This window comes from Octopus bimaculoides, chromosome 4, assembly GCF_001194135.2.
Source record: "Octopus bimaculoides isolate UCB-OBI-ISO-001 chromosome 4, ASM119413v2, whole genome shotgun sequence".
Lineage (NCBI taxonomy): Eukaryota > Metazoa > Mollusca > Cephalopoda > Octopoda > Octopodidae > Octopus > Octopus bimaculoides.
Window position 1 is genome coordinate 64,826,321 of NC_068984.1, and position 9,520 is coordinate 64,835,840.

Genomic DNA, 9,520 nt, shown 5'->3' on the forward strand with positions numbered 1-9,520 from the left:
TATATACACACTATGTTCTGAATAGTAGGAATGAACCTGAAACCATGTGGTTGTGGAGTGACCTTCTTGAACACATATCAATGCCTGTTAACATTTATTATTATTATTATTATTATTATTATTATTATTATTATTATTATTATTATTATTATTTTCGTTTGGATTTTATTTTATCTGCAAAATTTTAATCCTTGTTTTCAAATTCCAATGAACGTTATTGAAAATTCTCAGCTAAAATTAATGCTATGTATCAAAAGTTGAAGAAAATTCAATTATTGGCCTGAAATTTTCAGAAGATATTTAACTCTGGAATAACCATGAAATTTAATTTCACATTTAAAGGGTTAATCCAACCAAGCTGTCTATAATGAAATATATTTAAATGGCATTAAAATAAATAAATAGTAGATAAATTATACTGAATTTAATATCTAACCTCAGAAATATTTTCATATATGAAAATCAGTAAATATATTGAATGAAGTGAAATGTTGTAAAGATGGTAAGAGTACAAGATGAGGTTAATAAATCAATTCAGTATTTAAAAATTTAGTCATAAATTATCTTTGAATATTTAAATGTGGCCAACATTTTGTGTGGTGTGTATGTGTTTGTTGTTTTAAATTAATCAATTCACTTATTTACTCATAAACAGGAAAGTGATGACTATGCTGATGATAGTGATGTTGGTCTTTTTTTGTATGCTTATTTTTTTCAATAAAAGTTAAGAAATATAGATTAGGCCAAACGATAAGTTGAAGTGTTTAGGACTTTCTCCAAACACTGAACACAGAAAACCTTTCCAACAAGCCAATGAAAAAAAAAAAAAATTAGGAAACTGAATCTTCTGCCAAAACTGAAAAGTAGTAGTAGTAGTAATGTGTTGTTGTTGTTGTTGTTGTTGTTGGTGGTGGTGGTGGTATTGATGATGATGGTGGTAGTGACAGTGACAGCAGTGGTGGTGGTGATGGTGCTAATGGTAGCATTTGTAGTAATGAGTAAAAAAAAACTATGAAAAACAGCAGTAAAAATAAGAATAATAAACAACTAAGCAAATAAACAGATTTTAAATAAAAAGACAGCAAAGAAACAAACAAAATAAGTGATAAAACAGTGTAGTATGTGATGATAGGATAAAATCAACTCCTGTTTTAAAATAATAGGAAATTATATAATTGCAGCGTTTTTTTTATTCTTTCAAGTTTTTCTGATAAGCTGAGGATTATTCAAGAGAATCGACAAATGAAATCTAACAATGGTTTACTTAACCTTTCCTCCCCCACTCAGGGTAGGTGTGGAGGCCTTTATCATTGCAGCATGTCACTGCATCCATAAGTTTGTCTATATTTGCTCGGGTCATCTCAGGCAACCTTGTCAACAGTGTCCCACTCAGTTCCCATTTCTGTGAGATACTTCCTCTTCCACTGTGTTGTAAGCAAGTGTCACTGTCATGCAAGAGCGGTGTTCTTCATTTCTAGTCTTCCATGGAAAATGAATGACCAGGGGTAAGATTACCTGAGGAAGGGCATCTGAATGCAGAAGATCTACCTCAACAGATTCTATCTAACTTATGCAATCACGGACAAGTGGACATTAAATGATAATGATGATGATATAAATGATGTCATTCCATACACATACCATTTGCTAATACCACTTACAAAAGATTAGTCAGTTCATGGTTATAATAAATGCAGTGGCCAATGTGTTTGAGAATGCAGTGGCCAATGTGTTTGAGAATGCTGCATGCTTACAGTTTAATGGCATGAATGATACATAAAAACAACAGTTTAATTCATTTCCAGCAGTTAAATCACAAACATTGTTCTAACTGAATTTTTGCCCTGTCCATTTAGCTACAAAATACATACATAGGTTTTCAGTGATGTCCTCTCAAATATAAACCAATTCTCGCCTTCTCTCACACTATCCTACACAAACACACACATACACTAGGTTCTGAACAATAGGAATGAACCTGAAACCATGAGATTGTAGAGTGAGCTTCTTAAACACACATTAATTCCTGTTAACATGTATATCATTATTATTATTATTATTATTATTATTATTATTATTATTATTATTATTATTATTATTATTATCATTATCATTATTATTATTATCTTTTGGATTTTATTTTATCTGCAAAATTTTAATCCTTGTTTTCAAATTCCAAAGAACTTTATTGAAAATCCTCTGCTAAAATTAATGCTATGTATTAAAAGTTGAAGAAAATTCAATTATTGGCCTGAAATTATTTCAGAGGCAAAGAATGGGGAGAAAAGAACAAAAAAAAAATGTATAAAAATGAAAAAAAAGCAAGAGTAAAATGTGCATAGGAATCTAAGAAAACATTGCCTTTATAGGAATTAAAATTTGGATTACAGGCTATATCTCACAGCATGTACTCATAGATCTCTTTTAAGGGAAATAAGGGACTGTTTAAGAATATTAAAAACAAAACTTATAAATAGAAAATATTAAAAGAGAAAATGCAAAAACAAGTCAGGATTTTCAGAGTCCAGGGGAAAATATGTCAATGGTTGCTATAGAATTATAAAGAAGGGAAGAACAACCAAATTTTATGGCTTCAGCTATTTAGCATGAAACAAATTCAATAACTAAGCGGACTATGCTGCGTTTCTGTACTCTATAAATCAATTCCCCAATTGCTTGTGTATGTGTGTGAGTGTGTGTGTGTATTTTTACTTTGGTAAAACAGCTTTTGCAAAGCAGATTGAAATATGAGTTATGCAAAAAAAAAGAAAGAAAATTTTCATAAATGGTTAAAAAAAAGTAGTAGAAGTAAAAGAAAACAGAAAAAAAAAATACAGTGCTGTTATACTGTAGCATATTTTCTTTAATACATTATTTCTGATATATTTATTCATTTATTTTCTAGTTTAGAATTTCATTAGATCTCCTTTGTCATGAAACAGTGAAACCTAGATTTCTATGAAATACTATTGTTATACTTGTGCATATGAGTGTGTTCACATGTGCTTGTGTGCATGTGTCAGTAAGAAGAAGTAGAGAAAAGTGGGGGTGACAGGGGGAAAATGTCATAGGAGCACTTTTACAGTGTGGAGACATGATTCTATTGAGTATAGCCATTACAGTGAGATAAGACAGCTAAAGGGAACATTTCTGAACATGAAGGATAGTCAGTGCATGAAGAATATAAATTGGTATGAAAATAAACCACACTGAATAACAGTATTTTCTATTTCTTTTATTTCAATGGTAACTTATTCGATACACTGACTTATAGTGTTAGTTACTGGATTTTCTATAGACACTTACACTCACAGTCTGCAGGCAAACTCAGGAGGAGACTGTATGATAAGGTTACACCTTTCGAATAAAACAAACTTCCAAACAGCTTCTATCTTCCTAAGTTGACCTATTTTGAATTATTCTACTTATTTATTTCTTTATTCTTATACATGAATACATATGTCTTTGGTTTACTAGGTGTTGATTTTTTTTTTAATGTCAAAATTTATGCTAGGTTTACAGTTTCAAATTTTGAGTGAATCATCTCAACTATTCATCTTTCTGAAATTGAAACAAATGTTGTATCACAACCATGAGGCCAAACCCTGTCGCATAACCACACTCCACACTAGCCAAGAGAGGTGTGCTGAGTAAATGCTTGAAAACCAAACCATTTCTAATAGAATAAGGTTGCTGAGGTAGGATGAAGAGGACATGAAGATCAATTAATAACAAAGTAGCAGACCCAATGAAAATTCATAAACAGACACATACAATTCACAAGAAAATTTTAAACCAGTCTATAACATGGAAATGGTTATATATAAGTATATATATTGCGATTTTACTTTAATCTTTCAAACCTGTATAAGTAGGATGTTTTTTCATTGGAACAATTAATTTTACAGGTATATATACCTTTCTTGTTGTTAACCACTAACTTGGAAGTAGGAAGTGGAATGTCTTTTACGCCAGTCAGCCAAACGAGTGATCAGAGAATTAAAATTGAATTTTCCAATTAAAAACATATATAGTGCATACAAAATACATTTTTGAATTATCAGCCAGATAAACCTAATAATTCATTAGCAGTATTGCAACTCATTTGGTTACTTAATTTTGCTTGCATAAATTTTTATATCAAAATAAGAAATAATGAAAAGCACATAAGGAACAAACATATTAATTTAATAAGAACCAGTATTGGCAAGCGGATTCGAAAGTTAATCATTTACAATTTATTTTGTATCACTAATTGAGACTCTTGACACTCTACAGACTTATATGCAATCATGTATGTATGTATTTCTGCTCTTATATTTTTAATAGACCTAACAAGACTAATTAACATTCTAGTTGAGTATCTGTGAAACTAGAACCATAAACATAAAATTATGTACAAATGCTTTTACAAAGTATAAAGGTGCAAAGTTTTATGATTTAAATTAGTTTGGTTGCTGAGATTTAAATTACTTGAATCCCATTGACAGTAGTCAATTAGGTTTCTAAATTTCTAACCAGCTGAAATAATCAACTTGGCTTAGCACAGCCTCACTTTGGCTCATCTGTGCTGGCTGTATCATTTATCATGATGTTTTAGTAGTAGTTTTCCAATTACCTATATTATTTATCACGAATGAATTTGTAGTTGATAAATAAACATGAAATCTAATGATGTGATAAAAATGAATGAATATCAAATAAATTTTGTGACAATATGACTGGTAGTTGAAATGATAATGATAATACAAATGTTGGGGAATTACAAATCATAATAGCATTATAATAAAATAATGTTTGATGGCAACAATTTCTTAAAGTAAAACAACAACAACCAAACACCATTCAGTAAATAGAAGAAAAATAAAATGAAAAGGAAAAAAAAAAAACAGCAACAAGAAAGAGTACAAAAACACACAAAAATTACAACAGCAACAATGATGATGAGTGAGAAGAAATGAAGAAAGAAAATGTTTGACAATTCAAAAGTGATGTTGAAAATAGTGAAGTAATGCTGAGAGATCACTTCTTCAAGATTGGAGCGTGCAAGACTGATTGACAAAAACTGGATCTCAAGGAACAAGAGCCATAACAAAAGCATCATCATTTCTAGATGATCAGTGTTTCAAAATAGATTTCATTGAGAAAGACTGAGTGAAATTTAAAACAAATAACAATAAATAAACCAAAGAAAACAAAAGTGAATACAACAGAAAATGAATATACAAAATATTATTGTATTCAGATTAATGTGATTATATGCAATAACTGTATATTGTTGAAGAGTGTGTGCGCACGTGTGTGTGCGTGTGTTAAATGAGTACAGTGTTTTTATTGTCTTTACCATATGAATCCAGATTCTTAAAAACTGGTTCAACTATGACAAATATTAGAATATATCTTTGAATGAATGCATTTTCTTACTTCCTGTTTTATTTTTATTAATATTTAACCTTTAAATTTAATCTTTAGTCATATACTTATCAGTTTGTTTCTTACACATTTCTTAGAATTCCATGAAAAACAAATAAAAAGGTTAATGCTTACAATATTACCCGGAAACGAAAAAAAAAAAAAAAATGCAACAGGTGTAAAAAAAATGTGTAGGAAACAAATATGAAGACGAAAATGTGTGGAAAGCAATGGGAATTGGGTGGTGGGGAGAGGACTTTGGAAAATTCACAAGATCCAAGTTTTTCTCTTATAACTTTTAGGAAAATGGGTTTTTTTAAATGAAATATTATATAAATACCTTTCAAATGGCATACATTACGGTAGTAAAGACATTTGTGGGTAAAATCTTTTCCGAAGGGGTGGGGAGAAGACTTCAGAAAATTCACAAGATCCAAGGATTTCGCCCATAACTTTGAGGAAAGTAAATATCTTTTAATGAAATTGTATATAAATACCTTTCAAATGACATACATTATGAATGCCTAATATGCCATAAACCCCTTATTTTTGTTCAGAAAAAAAAAGGGTGGGTGAACCCCCAAAAATGCGTTTTTGAAGGTGAGATGTGAAACTGCATTAACCCCTTTTCTTTACTCATATTTTAAGATAACATTTTTCAGAAATACGTTTTCTAGAGGGTGGATTATATTAGATTGAAAATTCAAACAAGTTTGAAAAGAATAATAAGTGAAAATGCCGAAGTTACAAAAATTAGTGGCAATGAAGTCTGGACCGGAGAGAGAAAGAGTGATACAAAATCCTTACAAAAACCATGTTAGTGTTTGTGTGAAACAAGTCAAAGTATAATTTTAAAACAAAATATCTTTTACATACCTCTTAAAAATCACTGGATATATTAATTCCCAGATTGCAGATTGTAGCATATTAGGTCACAGTAATTCATTTCATTGAAAAAAGAAAAACAGCCAATAATTCCTTCCCCCAACTTTTTCCAAACAAAAATAAGGGGTTTATGGCACATTAGGGATCCATAATGCATGCCGTTTGAAATATATATATATATACACAATTTCATTAAAAGATATCCATATTCCTTAAAGTTACGAGGGAAAAAATTGGATCTTGTGAATTTTCCGAAGTCCTCTCCCCACCCTTGCAGAAAAGATTTTACCCACTAATTTTTTATAATCATAATCTATGCCATTTGAAAGGTGTTTATATAAAATTTCATTTAAAAAACCCATTTTCTTAAAAGTTATGAAGGATAAATTTGGATCTTGTGAATTTTCTGAAGTCCCCCTCCCCTGTCACTTCCTACACATTTTTATTTTCATATTCATTTCCTAAACAGTTTTTTTTACACCCGTTGCATTTTTTTTTATTTCGTTTCTGGGTAATATTGTAAACATTAACCAATAAAAGAAATCAGTAATGGCGAAATAGATGATAGTTTTAATTTTCTGTCCAGTTGAAGATGTCTTTAAATATTCTTCCACAAGAACATTTTAGATAATTTCTTTGGTTTTGAATGTGATTTTCCTTTCGTTTTTATTTTATTTTATTTTATTTTTACGTCAAGGTAGGTATACAATAACAGAGAAGGTAATGTTGGTTAATTGCTAGTTTCTCTCCTTCCTGAGAGAATTGTTACTTCATATTAGATGTAAATAAGAATTTAACTGGAAGAAAGAAATATAATCTAATATTCTTTAACAGAAGTGATGGAACGATGATGATCATGATGATGATCATGATGATGATGATAAGGATGATGATGATGATGATGATTATAAGGAGGAGGATGACAAAGAGGAGAAGAAGAAGAAGAAGAAGAAGAAGAAGAAGAAGAAGAAAAAGAAGAAGAAGAAGAAGAAGAAGAAAAAGAAAAAAAGAAGAAGAAGGAGAAGAAGAATGTAAAGGAAGATGAAATGAGATTTTTTTTTCATCATATGAATTAAAACACCTTCTACTTTTACTTCTAATTTCTAGGGTAATTTATGCAGAGATAAATTGATGCTTTTCTGCTAAAAATTTTGAACATTAATTTAAATGTGTCTTAATTGAAATAATTCAGTTTTAACTATTCAGCTTTTTATTTTTGTTCTTGTTATCTTTTGCTGTTTTAGATCCATACTTGCATGACTAGGAGGGTGTATTTGTAGGAGCAAATCTTTTAACAGATGGCTGCCTGGTTTTTACAACTAAACACTTAACTGTGACATAAGGAGTGAAACTTCCTTTATATAAGTTAGGTAAACTGAATCAATCAGAGATATGTCCCTTCAACAAGAGATTAATACAAATTGCTCTCATAGTAAGATTTGACTTCACTCATACTCAAATGTCTTTCATTAGTTTTTGGCATTAGTTTGTAATAACAGCAAATATATAAAAAATAATAAAACTTTTAAAAATGTAAAAATAAAAAAATTCTTCTTTCAATTCAGTATGAAATATTTTCAGTCTTATTTTTAAAAATTTATTTATCTATTTTTTTTAGTAAAATTTTTTTCCTTGAAATCTTCTATACTTTGAAAGCTGAAAATGTTGTATCACTGTTATGTTAAAAGGAAATAAACCATACTGCCACTCTGCCACAAATATGAAGTAACCCAATAAAGAGGAATATACCAGTAGACTGTAACACATATAAAGTACTTCAAAAATTACTTTATGTCAATTAATAGAGGCAATGATACAATAAAGAAACATCACCATGAGTGTATGGATGGGACTAAGATGGATTTTTGAGAATGACTCCTTGGAATGAACATGAGATGTAGCTGATGGCTCATTAAAAACTTAAAATTCTTTCTTTCATCAACCAAGAAATTTAAATATGACAAATATTAAATATATATTTGAACTAGTTTACATTTGTTAAATACATTTTTAATTGTAGCATATGTCTGATACTTAAATGAGATGAGTGGTCAACAGATATGGTTAAGTTTCTGCATAACATTTTAAAGGTATTTTATTTAAATTTTGATTTAATTTATGAATAAAAGACCCAAATCTTCAGAAATTTATGGTAAAATTTGAAGTAGAATAATTTTACTTCTTTATTATTTAAGAAAGTTATTCTGGAAAAATTCATTTCCCTGTATGTATGTATGTATGTATGTATGTATGTATGTGTGTATGTATGTATGTACGTATGTATGTATGTGTATGTTAGTGTATATGGAACCTTCTTCCCTAATGAAGATTCCACTACAAAAAAAAACAGCAATTATTAAAACCTTTAATGAAGAAGTATTAATATTTTGTTATAGGTATTTTTGCATTTCGTGTCTAAAAGAAAAGAACAAAACATACACACATACATGTATCTATGTATACACATATATTTCATTTACTTATATGCTGTGTTCCAGAGACAAAATTCCAAGCACAGACAGTTCAATAAAATACTTGACTTTCAACAAACATTGACAATAAGGATCATAACAGTACATATATATATGAGTGTGTGTGTGTATGTATGTGAGTGTGTGTATCTGTGTATATATATATATATATATACACACACACACATATACACATATATGTATGCACACACACACACACACACACACACACACACACACACACACATATATATATATATATATATATATATATATATATATATATATATATATATATGCACACATATATATACATATAAACATATATATATAAAACATATATATAAATACATATAAATACACACACACACACACATATTGATATTTTTACATACACAATACATACACAACATATATATGCATACCTGAACAGACACACACACACATGTATATAAGTCAGTATATGTGTGTGTATATACATGAGTATATATATATATATATATATACACACACTCACACACATATACAAATGCACACATGTACATACACACATTCATACATACATGCATACACATACGCACATGTATGTATATACATATATGTGTATATCTATATACGTATGTATGTATGTATATATATATATATATATATATATACATGCATGTATATATGTGTATATATGTGTGTATGTATATATATATATATATATGTATTTGTGTGGATATATATGTATGGGTGCATGAGTGTGTGTG

The 9,520-nt window shown here is 29.1% G+C and overlaps 1 protein-coding gene across 9 annotated transcripts in view; it reads right to left on the reverse strand.

Moving 5' to 3' along the window:
- The window catches only part of LOC106882502 (bone morphogenetic protein 1), a 987,136-nt gene that overhangs the window by 325,234 nt on the left and 652,382 nt on the right, over positions 1-9,520 (reverse strand). The gene's annotated exons all lie outside the window — the stretch shown is intronic.